At 43.4% G+C, this 19,999-nt stretch overlaps 1 long non-coding RNA gene across 2 annotated transcripts; it reads left to right on the top strand.

Annotated features, from left to right (window-relative positions):
- The first annotated feature begins 1,884 nt into the window (after positions 1–1,884).
- On the top strand, positions 1,885–18,481 carry LOC106696817. 2 transcript variants are annotated; one of them, XR_001347779.2, is made up of 3 exons: positions 1,885–2,059; positions 13,851–14,006; positions 16,142–18,481. It is a non-coding gene; the product is annotated as an uncharacterized LOC106696817 (long non-coding RNA). The 2 variants fall into 2 exon arrangements; XR_002828707.1 differs by lacking the exon at positions 1,885–2,059 and adding an exon at positions 9,534–9,576.
- The last annotated feature ends 1,518 nt before the right edge of the window (positions 18,482–19,999 follow it).

A 19,999-nucleotide genomic window follows, 5' to 3' on the forward strand; every position in this document is an offset into this window, starting at 1 on the left:
ATCTGGTTGCTTATTGCAACCTTTATGGGTGTGGTTTTGCCTCGATGGAAAAAATGAGCATAACTTTGTATTGTGGTATAAATTGAACCATTGAGTCATTGACCTGCGAATTCATAAATGATCTAGGATTCACATTCTTTCAAGTATTAAAACAACAGGATTACCCAGAACTAAATACACATTTCAGTACTTAAAAATAACAAAGTACATCAGAATACTGGAAATTGTGTCACAAACACTACATATCACAAGGCCACTTTCTGATCCTTTTCATTCTTCTTTTTGTCTTTCTGCTTCCGGGGCTTGCGATTCAGGTTTGTAAAATGACATCATAGTGGAGCTGCATCGCGAATGATGCAGACTCTCATGAGCTGGCCTGGGAGCTCAACTTCCTGATCTTTCTTTGAGACGGTGCTTTCTTATTTTAAGCAGCTGCCTTAGAAATAGGCTTTGGCAACAGAGCATGTCTTTAGTGGATATATGAAGATGTTAATTTTATATGTAGTTCTAATTTATATTACAACATAGAAAAGTTTGACAGAGACTTAACTACTAAACAAGGATGAGAAACTAAGTCTTATCGCCCAAATGGATCATCCCTATTGGAAGCGTGTTTGCACGTGTAAGTGATGGTGCCACGTTGTAACTCGGATAGCAAGCTGCAGCATTTGTCCAACCTCAGGTCACACACACATGGACAGCGTCAAACCAATTCTGTGCAGTTAAAAGCTGCACTTCCGTGGGATGTTATATCCACGTCGGTGTTCCTTTTCTTGAGTTTCCTAAGTATTTCCTAGGTAGCATGCAAAATTGCTTTATTTCAGGTAAAAATAGTCAACTAGCAGCAGTTTCTTATGGCTCAATCTATAATTTGTTTCATGAATTCTATTTCTAGCATCTTGGTCTCACTCAATATTTTTGGGAATATTTGTAATAAAAAAACAAGCACCGTTTCTCTCTTGCTGTCACTCCTACCTCGAGTTATAGGAAGAGAAGCTTAATTAATAAAAGTAGGAGATGTTGGGAGAAGGGGCCAGAGAAAGCTGTCCCTGGGCTTCTCTGCCAGGTTGCTGCCGTGGGAGCAATACAGAGTCTTAGGGATGGCCGTGTGGCAGGTAAGGGTTCGGAGACATTTGTGGCTGTCCTTGACTTCTTGTTCACCACATATTTTTTTTTTTCTGGTCATAAAACACAAGCCCCAAATCATCCACGCTAGAAAGCCAATATGTAGTCCTAACTAGGGCTTCTTTTTAAAAAATATATTTTTATTGATTTCAGAGATGAAGGGAGAGATAGAAACATCAATGAGGAGAGAGAATCATTGATCAGCTGCCTCCTGCACGCCCCCCACTGGGAATCGAGCCTGCAACCCGAACATGTGCCCTGACTGGGAATCCAATCGTGACCTCCTGGTTCATAGGTTGACGCCCAAGCACTGAGCCATGCTGGCCAGGGAAGGACTTCTTTATTCATAGTTGAAGGAATTCCAGGGTACCACTGTTAGCTCTGAAAATAGGCTTTATTAAAATAGAATCATATTCCAAGTTTACTTAAGAAAAGATCAGTAAACTCGATGCAAGTTTTGGCTTTTAAAAAAAAATAACATTGTTAGATACATTTTTCCTCACCAATAGTTCCCTGTGTGTATGACACTAATTTTATGGTACTTAAAATGAATGCAAAGAAAAGGTCAGGTGATTTAAAAGAAATGTATGTTGTGGTTCTATAAAGCGCATACATTAAAATATTCTAAACTAGGTTTTAAACTTAAAATTTCATTTTTGTCTGAGATCCTTATGCAGAATATATGACAAAAACTAAACAATAGAAGATAATGAAACATACGACAACTGCTACACTTCATGTATTCCTTTACAGTAGAGAAAATTGATTTACAAAATGCAGCGGCAGTCCCACTGGAAGGAATTTCTCCGCAGCTCCCCGCGGACGGACAGCAGGTGGCGCTGCGCTTCCCCTTTTGTCTGCCTCGGCTGCTGGGGCCGGAACCCAACTTTGGCAGAGCTGAGCTAAAGATTGCAAACAACAGATTCGGAATTGGGTGAGCAATTGAAGCTACGCACTTAGCATCATCATTTACCTCACTTCATACCAATTTGGGCTCTCGAGGACATAGTTTTTGTTATCCTGGATCTAGGGAGGGGCTCTGGGCGTTGGAGTAACCGTGTCCATTATGCTGAGGGAAGGGGCTGCTTGCCAGGAGGGACCGGCTTGTTGCTGCGGCAGGTTGAAAGCATGTTTTCAGCAGCCTAACAAATACCAAAAGACGGGTGTCTTCTTCCTCACAACCAATTTGTATTTATGAAGGGTCCCCTGGTGTTCGGTAGTGGGCTGCGAGGCAAAGATGCGACTTGTAACTTTGAGAAGTTTGTGATTAAGCAGGTGAAGCAGAAATAGTCAAAACGACTTTCTGCCCATTCACGCCGAACAGCCACAGTTTCATTCTGCCGTGTTCCAGCATCATTGTGCTAATTGCATCCAAGGCTCACCAGCCATCTCTCCTCTCTCTAGTTTTTTGGTTTATTTGTTTTCTTCTTCCGGGTCTACTGCTTCAGCTAAATTTGCATTTGTCGACATTGGCGAAACAGATATACTAGCATTTAGCTGCATTTCCTTAACTAATGTAATAAAATGTTTTTGGTGGGAAAATGATGACAGTTCAGTATAATAGTCATGTCATCTTCAGCTAGAGAAGACTGTAGAGATTGTTTAACCCAAATGGTTAAATAATCTGGTGAGAACGAGATGCGTAGAAAGGCTCATGTTCACACGGAGGCGGAGTGAGAACTCTGACCCAGGTTTCATGAGTCGTCCAACAGCCCACTTTACCTTATGCTCCATTGCATTTTAAAACAGGTGCAGATCACACATGCCAAGGTTGATTTGTGTTACTGACATGCTGATCACAGATGGGTCTTGGCTGGTCACATTCATCACCCCTGGCCATACAGGCAAAGCCTTCCCTGGCTTTCCCACCGAGTGAGGGGCTCCGGACTCTTTGCTCCTGTTCCCTTTGGCGCACACCTATGCCGGTTTGAGCCCCGCGGCGCTGGAGTTTGTTGTCTTCCCTAGACTCTAAGGTTGTTGGGAACCGGCATTTTGTCTCACTCGTGTTTGTTTCATCCCAGTGCCTGACACCTCATAATGACTCAAAAATGTCAAATGAATGAATGAATGAATGAACTTTTTACAGAGACTACCCTGAGAATGGCAAACTGAGGTGCCATGGGGAGTCTTCCTTGGGCTCTGAACACATACATATACTGGATTAAATGTAAGAGAAACCTGTAACTGTATCTCTGAGCTGGAAAGTAAGAAAAACTGAAAAAGAAATCTTCAAATGCTAAAAAGCAAGGAAAAGCCAAATTTTAGAATGGGAGCAGAACAGGACATGTGTAGGAGACATTTGCAACTAGATGAATATCAAGTGAGTTTATAGTCACAGACTCTTCTACGACAAGGATCCATTAAACCGAGCTACTTCCTATATCCTAATGAAAGGCCCGGCATCACAGCACGGAAAGCTGCTTAATGACCCTGGGCCTCGGGGACCCCTTCTACTGTGTGTCTTGGCAAGACATCCCAAGGATGGTAACTGGTGCTGAGATTATCGGTCCAGTGAGTCAGTAAAGGACAGGATCACCCCAAAGTCCCTCTAAACCATGGAGGTCTGTGTAGGAAACAAGGAGAGAACCATAAGTTAGCCAACAGGTTGCCTAATAAACCAAGTGTCTCGTTACAAACTAGGGCTGCTCTTATACCTCAAAAACATGTTTTTATGGACGTTTGGCATCTCAGTTTTTTTCTCACTCAAATGGTGAGAAGAAATTTACAATCACAAAATAAGATCCACAAGAAATGTCATCTTTCTTCATTTAAAAAAGTCAACACAAAACAAGTTGTCCTTCAGGAGGTGAATGGATAAATAAACTGTGGTACCCCCAGACAAGTCCATATTACTCAGTGCCAAGAGAAAGGAGTACAAGCCATGAAAAGACATGGAAAAGACTTCAATGCATATTACTCAGTGAACGGAGCCAATCTGAAAAAGCTGCAACTATATGACATTGTGGAAAAGGTGAAACTATGGAGACAGTAAAAAAGATCAGTGGTTGTGGGGTGTGTGTGTGTGTGGGGGGAGGTGGGGGGAGGCAAAGATGAATAGGCAGAGCACAGAAGACCTTAGGGCAGTGAAAATACTCTGTACGATACTATAATGGTGAATATAGGTCATTATACATTTGTCCAAACCTATAAAAGGCATAACATCAAGAATGAGTCCTACTGTAGACTATGGATTTTGGGTAATCAATATCAGTTTATCAACTGTAACAAATGTACCACTCTGGTGAAGGGTGTTGGTGATGGGGGGAGGGTATGCATCTGTATGGGCAGGAGGTATATGGGAAATCTCTGTACCTTCCCTATAATTCTGGTGTGAATTTTTAAGTTGCTCTAAAAAAACAAACAAACAAACAAAAAAACCCACACACACAAAAAAGAAAAGCAAAAAGCAAAAATAAACACGTTCTCATCTCCCAGGGTGAGCAAGAAACTTGTTTATAGTTATTACTGGGGCCCAGGAGTTTCCATGGTGCTTTGTTCTACAGGGAGGACAGTCCAGCCTCAGTCCAGCAAGGCCCCAGCTGGCAGCTGCACTGTCCATGCCTTGTGCTTTGGGGGCCGGCAGCTCTGTGGTTTTTGGACCAAGCTGGGCCCAAGAACCTTGCCCAGTCCTGAAAGCCGTTCCCTCAGGGGCCTGATCTTCATGAGTCCACTTCTGTCCCCTATGGCATAGATACAGAGAAAACAACACAATGTACTATCTCAAAACAACAACACAATTCGCTATCCTGCCCCGCCTGCAAGACGGGGACAACCACATGTCTCCTATTGCCCCCTTTCTCAGGGCTGTTGGCAGGAGTGGGTGAGGTGGGGTCTGTCAGGGCATTTTCTCCACTGTGCCTGCTGGACAGTGGAGCAGCCACGGCTCTGAGGATGGTGCCGTGTGTGTGTGTGTGTGTGTGTGTGTGTGTGTGTGAGTGTGTGTGGAGGAGCTGGCATGGTTGCTCACTAGGGTTTTCCTCTGACATCTAATATGTTCCCTTGGGTTGAGCAGCAGATGCACGAGTTGTGTTCATGTGTGTTTAGGGGTTGTGTTATCAAAAACACAAGCCTTTATATATTTATTTAAAAATCAGCCTGTTCTGTAGATTCTGTTTGTTTGTTTATTTCTTATTTATTTATTTATTTATTTATGCTAATCTTCACCCAAAGATATTTTTCCATTGATTTTTAAAGAGAGTGGAAGGGAGTGGGAGAGAAAGAGAGACACATAGATCGGCTGCCTCCCGCACGTGCCCGGACCAGGGCCAGAGAACCTGCAACGGAGGTACGTGCCCTTGACCGGAACCAAATTGGGACCCTTCAGTCTTTGGGCTGACGCTCTATCCATTGAGCCAAACCGGCTAGGGCTATTTATATTTTTATAATTTGCTGTTTTCTGTATATATATATTGTTGAGAAAACACAAGCCTTTACATCTTAGGATCACGTCAGGGAGGAGATGCCCGCCTTGTGAAAGTATCTGAGAACCGAGTCCAACTGAGTGAATCACATGGCCCTGTCTCCAGTCGTTTCTCCTTCCACGCTCGCGATGCGTGAAGAGGACGGGGCAGAGATGTCGCCTGCACTACTTACATGGTTCCTCCTGGACTTTTCCTTCGCTGTGTTTTTTTTTGTTTCCTGTACAACTGACTTCAAGTTTAGTCTGACTGTGATGTGACTGGCTGGATTGACGAGAACCACAAGCCTGGGCTCCCGGCTCCAGCGCTGCCACTTCTGTGCTCCGTGATTTTGGCAAGTCAGTCAGCTTTTCTCGGGGTCCTTCCCCTCTTGTAAACCTTGGGGTAACAATGCCGATCTCATGGGGCTGGGAAAGGCGGCAGTGAGGCTCCGTGTCTGGAAGCACACTGTGAATGCAAATTGCTTGTCAGGAATCGGTTAGTATGGCTGGTTGTGATCTTTTCAGACTTGTGTCTTTAACACCCTGTGCTGGCTAACAGACCACTTGTGAGACCCAAGAATGTTATGACCATCAAACACATGCTAGCTTTTAAGTCCACGTAATGGTTTCTTTCTAAAGTAAAAGTTCACCTTTTGAGCTTCTTGTACTGGTTGGGGACCCTGTTAGGAGTAGGGGTTAAAGGCCTCTTTTAAAAAAAAATATTTTATTGATTTCTTTACAGAGAGGAAGGGAGAGGGAGAGAGAGTTAGAAACATCGATGAGGGAGAAACATTGATTAGCTACCTCCTGCACAACCCCTACTGGGGATGTGCCCACAACCAAGGTACATGCCCTTGACCGGAATCGAACCTGGGACCCTTCAGTCCGCAGGCCAACACCCTATCCACTGATTCAAACTGGTTAGGGCTTAAAGTCCTCTTTAAAAATTTCCTGAAGTAGAGACCTCCCCTGGGTTCCCCTACCTGAGGAAGAGGGGCTTTGAGGGAGGTCCAAGCAAAGGGATTCCCAGGGACACAGCTGGGCTGCCAGGCTCCAGAGCGGGGCTTTGGGAAGGGAGGTGGGGCCGGCAGTTTCTGTCTTTGGAGGTTTCTTCCTCCTTGATTGCTTCTCTTCCCTGTTAGCCCCTGAGGCTGTTGTCATCAGACAGGTCCATCTGCTTCCAACACCTGCAAGTGACTTGGAGGGACCCTGGCTCTGCATTGCCTAGGCCCTAGGGGCATGGGAGAGGGTGTCTTGCTAATGAACACACCAGGATTGCCCCAGGCAAGCCAAGGCAGGGGGTCACTCTCCCTTGGGGTGTGGGTTGGGGAAGGCCTTGGTCTTGGTGCTCTCTTCATTGACATCCTTTTTCTGTATATTTTTCCAAGGAGTGGGTACCTTTAGGATCTAAGATCAAAGGGTAGACCCAGTGGACGGGGCCATGGAAGTCTCTGGAATTTTTGGTTCAAGGGCAGGAGGGTTAGTGTTTCACATAAAGCTTATGGCGAGTACTTAGAGTAATCAGCAGTGAGCATTTGTCTGGCCTTGACTTTGTCTCCCTCAGGGGCCCAGCTGGAGAGAGAGGCTGGCTGTGGTAGGCTGGGTATCAGAGGGATTTCCATTCCATTTATCACAAGCTGTACTGGGGACCCAAAATCAATCAAAATTTATATAAACTAACATTTATCGGGGATGCTTACAGTGCAAGTTTGCAAAGTGTTTTCATGGGTTATCTCACACCCATTCCTCCGGGGAAATTATTATTGTATCCATTTTTCAGATGAGGAAGCTGAGGCTTCGAGGATAAGTTGCCCAGCTCACACAGTCAGGAAGTGGTAGATCTGGATTTGAATGTGGGGTCTAGCTCTAAAACAAGCTCTTTACCATGACACTGGCAATCATAGGCCCCACACCAAGGAGCTTACTGCCCCTGTGGACAGTGAGCCCTTAAGCTCACACTGCTGTAAAAAGCACAGTCAGGTGGACTCACCACTTGAGAATAGGAGCACAGAACAGGGCGCATGTCCCCTGGCAAGGAGCAGCTGAACACCTTCAGAGATGTGAGAGTTTAACCTCCTCGCCCTCCCTGTATTGTTCAGCTTCTACGCAGCTTCCCAAGAAGCTGGCTTTCCCGCACTTTCTTCCTTAGCCTGACAGCATCATTAGGCTTCTCTGTGGCTCCTCTCACCTCTCCTTAAAGGTGGGAACTAATGCTCAGAACCTGGTGTGTGTGTGTTTGTTTTTTTTCCCTGTGGTTGGGTTCCTGGAAATTCGCTGAGGCTAAGGTAACTCAAAAAAAGCCACGCGAGGGGACACATTGCTTAAGAATTTCAGGCATTCCCTGTGAAAATACTTTCATACATTTTACTAGGGATGTTTTCCCAACTAATTTCCTCTGAAACTGAGAGTTGGGAATATGACTTAAATGCCTGACCATTCTCCCAGGCTTACATAAATGATGCATCAAAACAACTCGCTGCAGAAATGGGCCAACTTACAACATTTTTCTTACAGCAAACATTTACATAGTTTCGTGGTTTTTTTCTTTTTTCTTTTGTTAATCTTCACCCAAGGGTATTTTCCCATTGATTTTTTAGAGAGAGTGGAAGGGATGGGGAGAGACAGAGAGAGAAACTCCGATGTGAGAGAGATACATCCCCCGGGAATTGAGCGTGCAAGCAAGACATAAAGCCCTTGACTGGAATCGAACTCGTGACTCTTTAGTCCATGGGCCGATACTCAATCCACTGAGCCACACCGGGGATGAGTCAGATCTGTGGAAGACAACTGATACTTTGAATTGAAGCATGTTACTTAAGGTACTTGTTAAAATTGAGATGCCTGCACCCTACCCAGAACCTATTAAATAAGAATATTTTTTTGGGGGGGGAAGAGTGGAGTGCAAGAATCCATATTTTAAACAAGATTTCACATGATTTAAAAAAATGCTAATTAAAGTTTGAGAGCCATTGCTTTTAATTAATTAATCCAGTCATTCGATATTTAATAAGCCCTGCGATCTGCCATTCATTGGTCAGGTCATAAAGACCTGAATTTTCCATTTCAAGGACTTAGGTTTCAGCTGGTGACTTGTAGGGAGGGTTCAAGAAGTCAAGCTACTTAACCACTGTAGGAATTCTGGAATCTCAGGACTGGCCCTGGAGGTCCGTGGCTCCACCACGAGGACCTGGTAGATGGGCTCTTGGAAGACAGGCTGGAGAGACGCTGCTCTGACGGCCAGTCTGTGAAACGGCGTGAGAGCACTCGGACAGCAGGGTCCACGTCAGGCCTTGAATTCTAAAAGGAAGAGCAGGGTCGCCACAGAGCTCATCGAGTAGCCCAGTCTGCGCCACCGGGCCCTGAGCTGGCGTTGGCCAGGAGACGTACTTGGTGCTGCCCAGCAAGTGTCTCATAGTTCGGTGCTAGATGCCACGGGAACTTAAAAATACCTGAAAGAGCCGTGCCGGTTTGGCTCAGTGGATAGAGCGTCGGCCTGCGGACTGAAAGGTCCCGGGTTCGATTCCGGTCAAGGGCATGTACCTTGGTTGCGGGCACATCCCCAGTAGGAGATGTGCAGGAGGCAGCTGATCCATGTTTCTCTCTCATTGATGTTTCTAACACTCTATCCCTCTCCCTTCCTCTCTGTAAAAAATCAATAAAATATATTTAAAAAAATAATACCTGAAAGAGCCAGGCTCTCCGGTGTGGCCATTTTGGCTAGGTGAGAGCCTTACCCACATGGCCAGAGAGAAGCAGCTGCTGCCCCGGTGATGGGAGGCCGTGGAGGGCCTTGGATTTGCACATGTCCACGGGCATCGGTTCAGTTCAATGAACTGATAAAATTGATTTTCTCGCTGCATTGACTGGTTGTCAAGCTGAATCGCTGAGGTGATTGACTGGTTCAGCATCTCAAAGTTAGAGCCAGAAACTCCAACGACTCGATCACATTCTAAAACATGAAGTTTAGAAATGCTGTTTTTGTTTTTTTTTTTTTTTTTGCCTTTATCAGGTTTCAACCCAGCGAAGAAAGCTGTGAGTTTGCCGAGAAATAGGTAAAAATTTCTTATTCAGTGGCATTGGCAAAGAGTTGATATAGAAGATTTGTGGTTTGGGATAATAGTGCACTTGGCTGATCTTTACCCTGATGTGACTTTGAGAATAGGATGAGTGATAATTAAAGAAATTAGATATATCCGACTTTGCATTCTGCGTAGGTTAGCCAATTTTTTTCCTTTTGCTGTAACCACCTTCACATTTGGGGTCATCATGCTATTAATTGAAGGTTGGACCCAAACTGTGAAGGGCCCAGAATGCTAAGCAAGAGGAGAGCTTTTCCATAAAGCACCATTTTTGCTTGAATTGCTAGACACCACTTGCAATTTTGAAGTCTGTGTAGAAAACAAATACACTCTGCTTTCAAGCAGGACATGCATGATGAGAACTCGCAAATGATATTAGCATCACTCATATAGCATTAGTGAAATCCCTGTCATTAGGAAATGTTATTTTATATAAAAAGAGTTGATAATAGGATACAAAGATGCTAATATAATTAGGTGATGAGCTGATAATGGGAATTTTTTTCATATCAGTGGTTTTCATTCGTCACCGGCAAAACTGATCTCCCTAATATGATATGATATTATAATAAAGCCCAGGCAGAGAGTCAGCAGTGGAATTTATGATGCAAAAGAAAAGTCAATAGCATTATAAATCTTAGAAACTGATTATATTTCAGCTGTCAATGCTCTCGGCTAGAATATCTCCTTTAATTCCCGTGTCTTAGTCCTATTTACTTTGCTGATCCCGAGCAAGGAAATGAAATAGATTTAAATCTTTATCTTAAGGATAACTTTAATGAGTGACAGTCAATTCACATGGCCTGGTGGCTGCAGATCTGTCACCTTCGCCTGGCTAAACTCCCATCCAATTAAGTGTACATTTAAATGCAAGTAGTCGGCAGGGTGTAGTCAGAAGAATTTAATTCTGTGAGATATAAACTGAATTTTCTCTGATATAACGGTCTTAGGTAATAAATGGCTGCCTGAAGGTGTGCAGCAACATTTGAGTATCGTCCATGAATTGCTGACAGGCTTCTATGACGGATTAGAGAAGGTAGGCCCTTCTTTTCAATGAAAGTAGAGTCTGGCCAATGGGCAGTTTGGCAAAAGCATCTCTCTGGATGGGAAAGAGGGCAAATAGCAATGAGAATCATTGGAACCACTTGGTCATCCGATGACAATCTCTTGAGTTTAAACGAAAATAAATAAACAATTCTTGTCAAAGTAGTGACTCGATGGATGCTGTGACTATCAGTGTATGAGAGACATTCTCACAGGGACATGGCAGGCCTAGCCAGCTGTTTCTTTGGTGGCACTCACAGCCTGTGAGATGCACCACCAGGAATGTTAAGTGATGGCTCTCCCTTTTAGCTTGTAAGTTAAGAAAGGGTTAGCATCTAAGAGCTTTTTCTCAATAGTATTCCAAATGCTGTGATAAGATGTGAAAGTCTTAGGGCGAGTCTGTTTTCAATGGCTAATGTATTGCCTGTAAATCCATTGTTCAGCATTGCTAACGTGGAGCAGCAGCATGAGAACGATGGATATGGGTAGCTGGGCGAATCTGTAGGTATAGTCCAAGAACTGGGAGAAAAATCATTACTGAGAAGGCCTTATCCAGTGGGGTCCTAATATATAACAAGATCAACTACAGTGCAGAGAAGTAGGCAGACCCTTCTAGCAGCCTTAAAAAAAGCTTTATCTGGGGACACGAGGAGAGCTTGTTTCACTCATGTCACGCAGAGCTATGCCACCCAGAGAGAGACCCGGTCCATTTAACTTCCACAAACATTTTCACCCTCAGAGTTTCCAAAGTGCACAGCTCTTGTTGGCTTCAGAACATGGGAGGGAAACCTCAGGCTTTATGTGTGCTGGGCCATTCACTTCTTCATAAGGTAGTCACTTGAACAGTTCAGGGCCAGAGAGCTCCCTTCCTTCCTTCCAATAAAATATTTGAATTGAACAAAATTTCCACTTTAAAATCTGCATTGGGTGCTTTGCTGGACTAACCTTGGACTTGGTTGGGCTAAGGGTGGTCGGAAGCTGCATTGTGCAGCTTTGCACTCCAGGTTGGGAAGAGTTGCTTGGAACAGGCAGTAGGAGGAACAGCCACAAGGAGGCCACCGGAATTCTTTCTGTGGACTTCCTGCCTCTCATTTAGTGCATCGGCCCTGTTGCCCTAACCACATTGCCTGGGTTCAGTTCCTTTGGTTCCCAGTTATAAGCTTTGCTTCGGCCTGCAGCCCCTCCTGCTTTCCTGGACGTGGGACCCAGTGTGCCCACTGTGCGCTCAGAGGCCACCTTTAGCTCAGTAAGCACGGGATCCCACTCCTGGCTCTTGGTCAGTTTGTCCCAAGAAATGTGGCAAGTGGGCCAGCACTAACAACCTGATTAATATGTAGGAGTCAGTTTCTGACTTGTAAGATTTTTTTTTAAAAAAAGGGTATTTGATTATAACAAGGCTACTTTTTCAGTTTTCCTTCTCTTCTATCAACAGGTTGCCCCTTAAATTGTTTGTCATTAATAAATTTTGTGCCTAAACAAATGTTAAAATCCATCTTTCCAGTGAGTTTCTAATTATGGACACTTCCCAGCCAGAGCACATGTCAGGCATTGTAGCAATGCATCCATTCAAATACGATATACTAATAAGATGAGGTGAGGGAAGGGATGGGGGTGGAGCAGGGAGCTGGAAAAGAACAGAGATGCAGCTACAGCACTGCCTCCTGGCATTACAGTAACTACAGTAACTACAGCTAACTAACTTTTTCTGAGTCCTAAGCATCTGTCACGCATTTTTAAATGCAATTTTTGAAGCTACTCTGTGAAGTTTCTGTAGCCAAGTTAGAGGTAGAGAAGTTGAGGCTTAGTGATTTTCTCAAGGTTATACAACCAATAAGTATAGGGATTTAAATTCAGACCTGTCTGACTACAAAGCTTTTTTTTTTTTTTTTTTTTTAAATATTTAAAAGTTTATCTAAGCCAAGGTGACGACATATGCCAGGAGCAAGATCTCCAGCGAGTTTTGTAGCTTCTTTTATGAATTTGAAATTAAAGAGAAAAAGTAAGGAAGTTCACATGGAGGTGAACAAAAGCAAGGCAGGGATTAGATTACAGGATGTGTTAACAAGCTTAGTAGTACAGTGCTCTCTTGAAGGTGGTGATAGCTTATTTCAAAGGTGTGTTAATGTAGATTTGCAGAAACAATGGACAGGGCTTGCTTGAGGAAAAGATAGGCCTTTACTAAAGGGTGTGACTATCCACCGTGACCTGCCCAGTTAGGAATTTATGATCAGATCACCGTGATGTTACTTTTCACAGGACCTCCCGCCCCTTTTTTGTCCACAGTTACCCCTTTTGGTCATACATCAATCCAAAGAATGCTTTGATGACCAACATTTGATCATACACTGTGGTCTCAGTGCTTGGAAAGTGATGACAAAGCTTAAATTCTTTTCTTAAAAATATGTTTTAATTGATTTTTTAAGAGAGAGAAGAAGGGAGAGGGATAGACAGATAGAAACATCGATGAAAGAGAAAGATCATCAATTGGCTGTCTCCTGCACGTCTCCTACTGGGGATCAAGCTCACAACCCAGGCATGTGCCCTGACCGTGAATTGAACCAGTGACCTTTTGGTTCATGGGTGAATGCTCAACCATTGAGCTGGCTTGGACCAAATCTTAAATTCTTTTTTTTTTAAATATATTTTATTGATTTTTCACAGAGAAGAAGGGAGACAGATAGAAACATCGATGAAAGAGAAAGATCATCAATTGGCTGTCTCCTGCACGTCTCCTACTGGGGATCAAGCTCACAACCCAGGCATGTGCCCTGACCGTGAATTGAACCAGTGACCTTTTGGTTCATGGGTGAATGCTCAACCATTGAGCTGGCTTGGACCAAATCTTAAATTCTTAATCATTTTGTAAGATTGCTTATACGGTTTATAAGTTGATTAAAAAAAATACCTGATGACTAAAAGTTATCCTTCAATAAATTTGTACTTTAGCAAGTACATATTGAAAAACACTTGAAAAATAGCAGCACTCCATTGAGAAGTGAAGGCTAGCCCTGTGAGTTGCTTGACCAACAGGATGTCAAAATGACACTGGTGGCTTCCAAGGCAAGGTCATTAGAAGCCTTGCTGCTTCCATCTGGCTCTTTGAATTCTCCTTTTGTGAGTCTACCTTTTGCAGCCTAACCACCAAACTGTAAGATGCCCCGACGATGTGGAGATTCACGTTTGGGTTTTTTTTTGATTGACAGCCTCAGCTGAGCTCCCAGCCAACAACTGGCAGTGAGCCTATAAATGAACTATCTTGGATGTTCCAGCCCAATCAAGTCCCCTGATGACAGCAGCCATCCTGGCACCCCAGCGGACACCACGTGGAGTGGAACCACCCAGTCAACCCAGAAAATGATGTGAGAGAACCATTTTTGTTTTAAGCCTCTATGTTTTGGGGTGGTTTGTTCCACAGTAGGTAACTGGCACACAGATCCTTTGTGATATGCTCTCTATATTGTGCACAGGTGAATGCTTGTGCTCACACTGATTCAAGGATCCCTGGCAATAACTGTAGCTCCATGAGGTCTGAGGCCAACTATTTGGGGCCAGAGAAGAGGTTCATGGGAAGTTTCCTATAGTGACACATCCCACGCATAGTGGTTATCTCCAAATCCATCCTGGTCCCAGACAGTATTCTTCACTGTCTCACAGGAGAAGAAAAATTCCCATGAGGCACTGTGGAAAGCTGAGTTAAAATGCACACACATATGCTATTTAGATGATCTCAAATGAACACTATGTATCTGGGTGGCATTTGAAAGAAGCAGCCATTTGGATTTCTCTCTTCCAAAGACAAGATTCAGGCTAAATGATGCATCAGTAAGTGCCTTCTGCAGGCATTCCTAATAGCCCCAGTTTATAGGCCTATAATTCTAACACGGGGTTTTAGAATGCAATAAACAAAGAACAAAGTGCAACCATTTTATGATATTATTAAAATAGTGCATATAATTGTTGTCTAGTAATCAGAATATTTTAAAAGACACTTGATTACACTGTGTGCTATGTTTTAAATGTTTCTCTTCTCTCAACATTGGCTGAAAGTTTTATACTTATCCTTTTAAAAATATGATCTAAACCTTTAAGATTTCATTATGTTCTTTTAGTTACAATGATAGCGCCTATATTTTGTAGGTCACCTCTGTGCCATACATCATGGTGAATCCTTACGCACCTTGCAAGGTAATTATTACCATCCCCTTTATAAAAGGGGAAACTGAGGCGTAGAGAGCTTAATAAATTACTTGGACAAGGTTACTCAGTTAATAAATGCAGAGCCGGGATTTGAACCACAGCCTCTCTGATTCCAAAGGCATATACCCATGCTGATGACTGCATCTCCTATTGCCCTTCTAAAAAGCTTATGATTCAAAAGGCAATTTGTAATAAAAAGCCAGACTTGAATTGAGGTTTTAAAAGCACTGTCTGCCCTTTCAGGTATAAAGCATTTTGTTAGAAGCAATAACAGCATAATTATAGCAAATGTCTCCACCTTCGCTGTCATCACTGCACACGGGTCTAGGTTACAAGTTCGAAAATTCACTGATTATTGGTGCATAATTGGCTTCATGTAGATGATAAATGTATTACGGATTGATTATAATGACTTGGTCATATTTGAAATGTCAAAGTAGAAAATTGAATTGTCATATTATCGCATGTCCTCATTCAAGCACCAGATAAATATTACAAATGATGATTTTTCCACTGAGTACTATATAAAGAATTTATGGAATATTAATAATTCTGTTCTCCACAACCTTCATGCTTGGTGGATGACCCCAAATTGAAATCATGTTTGACTTCTGAGGAATAAACCTTACGAATGATCTGCTTTAGCCCACTTCCCTGCTGCCTACAGTTTTATAGTGTAACTATTCCTAAGGATAACGCTTGCCTCCATTGGAGAGAATTGGGCATTTATGAGCTGCTTGACAATGCTTTTTTACCTCATCCTTTTCTACCCACCATGCTCTGTGCCAGCCAGGGGATCCTCTGAGGGTGAAATCAGGTCTTCACAGAGAGCGAAGTAGTTGCTCTGAGACAGTGTAGGCTCAGTCCCCAAGGCTAAACATGGTGGAGACCCTGATGGCCTTTGAAAACGCTACTGTAAGGAAACTGCCGAAGCCCAGCGTTGGCTGCGAGCCTCCCCATGTCCTAACAGGTCTGACCTTCTTGCTTTCAATGGGCACCGGGCTCTCTTTCCACAGACCAGTCAAGGAGAAGAGTCTGGGAGGAAATCCCTTGAGATCAGAGGCTGAGGCAACAAATCTCAGCTGGTGGGACTCCAACCTCGGCCCGGGCCCTTGAAATGATTAAAGGGATCTTCCCATTCCCCAGTGCACCAAGCATTGTCTATAGACTGAATAAATGAGATGGTTTAACTACTTTCTAGGTTTATATAGAAATTGCTGTGCTTAATAAAATGCATATTATTTTAAGATAATACTGAATTTATGGTACCTTTTAACAATATGCATTTTCTCAACAGATACTGAAAATATAACAATAGAAGATGCATTGATTCCCCCCGCTCAAATTATCTGGAGTCATTGGCAGGGCCAAGGGACCATTCGTTCAATCATGGTTGTTCTGGAAAAATAGAAGAGCGGCCAGGAGAAGGCAGTTCCTGCTCACCAAACCCTGCTAGCTGAGGAGGCAGCTGAGGAAAACTTACATTCTAGTGTTTTTATGATTCTTTTGGTCAGACTGGATATAGATGCTCCTTAAATGTTCCAGATCTGATCCAGGACTCAGCGTAATCATTCTCTCAGATACTGTCATCTTTAGGTCACCATGGTGTAAACCTAAATATTTTTCAAATCTCTACTTCAATGTATGCTCTATAGATAGTAGGTGTAAATGTTCATTAGTGCCGATGAAGGAATTGCTTTACTCTAACTACCTGTCATCAAGTCATCGTTGTTAATCATGCTCCTATTTAGGGTGGGCTTTCTGCAGTGACTGGAGTATCCGTGGGTTAGAAAGACAGGGAAATCAATGCTTCATAAATGTTATTGAAAATGTGTCTTTTCTGCTCCTCCTTGTTATTCAGAAAAGGATCAAAATGTATTCTAATTTAAATTAGCCACCTGGCTGTTAGAAGTGGCTTCTTACAGGGCTTGATTTAAATCTGTTATCTATTTTTCTTTCTTGAACATTTGAAGTGGAAATGCCATAAGGGGATACTCTTTAACTTGTAAATATGGAATAAACATGAACTCCAGAAAATGTGTTTTGTGAGCTACCATATTCTCTCTTTCTTTGTGTTTCTTCAGTAATTACTACCAAGGCTTACCTAGCGCCATAGTTAAGCCACATTATGGAGAGCCCAGCTTTGGTTGGCTAACCTAAGAGTCCAAAAAAATGATAGTCCTGCTCTTGTGAGAAAGGTCAAACAGCTGTCTTTGTGACCACACTTGCTCGGAACTGGTGGCAGCCCTTGCCAGGTTCCAAGTGCCCCCTCGGTCAACCTGTCTAGCACACAGTTTCATGCAGGGTAGTGCAGACCAGCACCCTCAGACATTAGTGAGCTTCAGAGTATCCCAGTGAGCCTGTTAAAATGCATTTGAGCCCCACTCGCCTAGACTGTAATTCATTGGATCAGGGGTGTCATACAGGAACCTACATTTCAGCCAGCCACCCTGGCTGATTTTTAAAAAATCTCATCTGAGAATATGTTTTATTGATTTTTTTTTTAGAGAGTGAGAGGAAGGGAGAGCAACAGAGGGAGAGGGAGGGGAGAGAGAAGGAGGAGAGAGGGAGAGAGAGAGAGAGAGAGAGAGAGAGAGAGAGAGAAGAAAGAAACATCAATTGGTTTCCTCCCATATGCACCCCAACTTGGGATTGAACTCATAACCTAGGTATATGAATTGAACCAGCGACCTTTTGGTGACCGGGATGACACTCCAACCAACTGAGCCACCCAGCCAGGGCCACCCTGAGTGATTTTGATGCCTGCGTTCTGGTATAAATAGCTGAAGGTGCCCAGCCAGCGTGTCTCAGTGACTGAGCATCGATCTATGAACCAGGAGGTCACAGTTCGATTCCTGGTCTGGGCACATGCCTGGGTTGCAGGCTCGATCCCCAGTGTGGGGTGTGCAGGAGGCAGCTGATCAATGACTCTCTCATTATTGATGTTTCTATCTCTCTCTCCCTCTTCATTCCTCTCTGAAATCAGAAAAAATATATACATTTAAAAAGAAAGCTGAAGGTATTGCAGAGAAGGTGGGAACTGGTGCTTTGGAACATAATTAGGATTTGGAGAGAGGGAAGGCATTCAGGAGTCGGGGGCTCGCCTGAGTGGAAGAACAGAGAAGAGCACGAGTTGGAGGTAACAGAGCGTGGAGTTAGAAGTGTGGGTGCTGAGGTCTGATAGGCCTGGCTCGGAATTCCCTTGCTCCACCACTGACAGCCTTTCAGACTTAGACGAATTATTTCACATCTGATACTCAGTCTCCTCCTCTCTACAATGGGATAATAATGGCATCTATCTGCAAGGGTTGGTGTGAGGATTGAAGGAGGAAATGCAGTTAATGTGCTCACCATATCTTAGGGTCTTAATAAACATTAGCATTTATCATGCATACGTAAGAGAAGTTGTATTTAAATTTTCCTTTTCTTCCATTGTCACAGAATTTATATTTTGAGATTTTCTTCTTATTCTTTTTGTTCTGGTAGTTGCTGAATCACATGGAGAAGTAGGAAGTATCCAGAGTCTGATGAGAATCATCAGAATTCCTTTTTGTGTGTGTGTTTTAAAAGTTTATAATCATTTAAGTTCTGACTGTATCCATCACACCAATAAGTTCAATAAAACATTTTAAAAAATGCCTCCCCTTCTTTTCCAGCTCTATTCTTTCTGTGATCCTTGCTCATCTATCTTGGCTTTGATCCCCTCAAGGTAGCACTTATTTCCTCGACTGGACCTCCTACTATTTTCTAATTGTCTCACCCATGTGTGTGTATTTCTAAGAGATTGCAAATTCCTTGAAGAAAGAGTCCATGACATCCCCTAACAGTATAGCTTAGACACAGAAAGGTAATTATTTGTTAAACTGAATGCAATAGGCATGTGCATTAGTTTGCTAGGGTTGCCACAACCAAATGTTACAGACTGGGTGGCTTAAACAGCAGAAATTTATTTTCTCATATTCTACAAGTCCAAGATCAAGGTGTCAACAGGTTTAATTTCTTCTGAGGACTCTCTCCTTGGCTTGCAGATGGCTGCCTTCTCGCTGTATCCTCACATGATTGTTTCCTCTGTGTGCATGCATCCCTGGTGTCTCTCTGTGTGTTCAAATTTCCTCTTCTTATAGGGGGATCAGTCATAGTAGATTAGGGCACATCCTAATGGCCTCATTTAAACTCCAAATACAGTCACATCCTGAGTTACCAGGGTTAGAGCTTGAACATAAGAATTTTGGGGGGGGACAACATATGTCTTTAAAATAACCCACAGTTGTAGTGAATGTGAAATGATGATGAAAAATTTAGAATTTCTATAAATATATGTTCTCATATCATGTATGATATATATTAGATGAGATATATAGCTTAACATATGAGACATACGTTGAGAATATATCATACTACTGACCCGGTGTGGATTTGTGCACATTGAAAGGCAATTAATTAGAAGGTGGCCGGTGGGCGGGACTGGGCAAGACGGGCTGGACACACCCTGGAGCCAACCTCCCATGGTCCCTCCTCGGCTGGCTCCAAGGGTGTCTGTGGAGTAAGCGGGTGGGGTCCCTCGGCTTGGCCTGTGGGGATTGGGCCGAAACCGGCTCTGCGACATCACCTGAGAGGTCCCAGAGTGCAAGAGGGCACTCTGCAAAGTTGCTGTCGTACAGTGTGGAACGCAAACGCAAGTGTGCAGTAAACCAGATTCGGGCTGATAGTGCCCCAGCAACAACGTACCCCATGGCTGAAGGTGGAATCGTGTGGCCCCGTGAGGAATTGGGCTCCCTCCTCTCTGGTTTTGGGTGTGTCACTTGAGAACCGCTGCTGCCAAGTCACGGCAGCTCTGCAGCTCCTGTGTTGAGCGTCTGCCCCCTCATGGTCAGTGCTTGTCATAGGTACCGGCCAGCCGGACTGTCAGTCACTTAGCCTTTTATATACTATATAGATAATACATTGAGATATTCTCAGTGTACCTCTCATATAGGGAGACTTAATGAAAATTAATTTCAGAATTTACCAGGCTTAATTATAATAATTTTCAGGTGTCTAACAGGTAAGCTAATGATAGCTATGTGGCCTGCCTAATCACAGCCCGTCTGGGAATTTAAAATTACATTTATTTTACACAATTAGCACATATATCTAGATCATTAAGGCCTAACCA

This window comes from Myotis lucifugus, unplaced genomic scaffold (assembly GCF_000147115.1).
Source record: "Myotis lucifugus unplaced genomic scaffold, Myoluc2.0 scaffold_30, whole genome shotgun sequence".
NCBI classification, from domain to species: domain Eukaryota; kingdom Metazoa; phylum Chordata; class Mammalia; order Chiroptera; family Vespertilionidae; genus Myotis; species Myotis lucifugus.